This window comes from Arachis duranensis, chromosome 3 (genome assembly GCF_000817695.3).
Source record: "Arachis duranensis cultivar V14167 chromosome 3, aradu.V14167.gnm2.J7QH, whole genome shotgun sequence".
Classification (NCBI taxonomy): domain Eukaryota; kingdom Viridiplantae; phylum Streptophyta; class Magnoliopsida; order Fabales; family Fabaceae; genus Arachis; species Arachis duranensis.
In genome coordinates this window covers 96,298,658-96,299,724 of record NC_029774.3, presented here as the reverse complement: position 1 = coordinate 96,299,724, position 1,067 = coordinate 96,298,658, and positions in this window count along the sequence as shown.

Below are 1,067 nucleotides of genomic sequence, written 5' to 3'. Positions count from 1 at the left end.
CTCAGAAGAAAGGAGTTCTTGAGATTGACACTCTAAATGCCATATTGGCTCAGAACAAAATATTGACTCAGCAGGTCAATATGATTTCTCAAAGTCTGTCTGGAATGCAAAATGCACCAGGCAGTACTAAGGAAGCTTCATCTGAAGAAGAAGCTTATGATCCTGAGAACCCTTCAAGGGAAGAGGTGAATTACATGGCAGAACCCTATGGAAACACCTATAATCCTTCATGGAGAAATCATCCAAATATCTCATGGAAGGATCAACAGAGACCTCAACAAGGTTTCAACAACAATAATGGTGGAAGAAACAGGTTTAGCAATGGCAAGCCCTTTCCATCATCTTCTCAGCAACAGACAGAGAATTCTAAGCAGAACACCTATGACTTAGCAACCATGGTCTCTGATCTAATCAAAACCACTCAAAGTTTCATGACTGAAACAAGATCCTCCATTAGAAATTTGGAGGGACAAGTGGGTCAGCTGAGCAAGAAAATTACTGAACTCCCTCCTACTACTCTTCCAAGCAATACAGAAGAAAATCCAAAGGGAGAGTGCAAAGCCATCAACATGGCCGAATTTGGAGAGGAGGAAGAGGCAGTGAACGCCACTGAGGAAGACCTCAATGGACGTCCACTGACTTCCAATGAGTTCCCCAATGAGGAACCATGGGAATCTGAGGCTCAAAACGAGACCATAGAGATTCCATTGGACTTACTTCTGCCATTCACGAGCTCTGATGAGTATTCTTCCTCTGAAGAGGATGAGTATGTCACTGAAGAGCAAGTTGCTAAATACCTTGGAGCAATCATGAAGCTAAATGACAAGTTGTTTGGCAATGAGACTTGGGAGGATGAACCCCCTTTGCTCACCAAAGAACTGGATGACTTGTCTAGGCAGAAATTACCTCAAAAGAGACAAGATCCTGGGAAGTTCTCAATACCTTGTGCCATAGGCACCATGACCTTCAAGAAGGCCTTGTATGACCTAGGGTCAAGTGTAAATCTCATGCCTCTCTCTGTAATGGAGAAGCTAGGGATCTTTGAGGTGCAAGCTGCAAAAATCTCA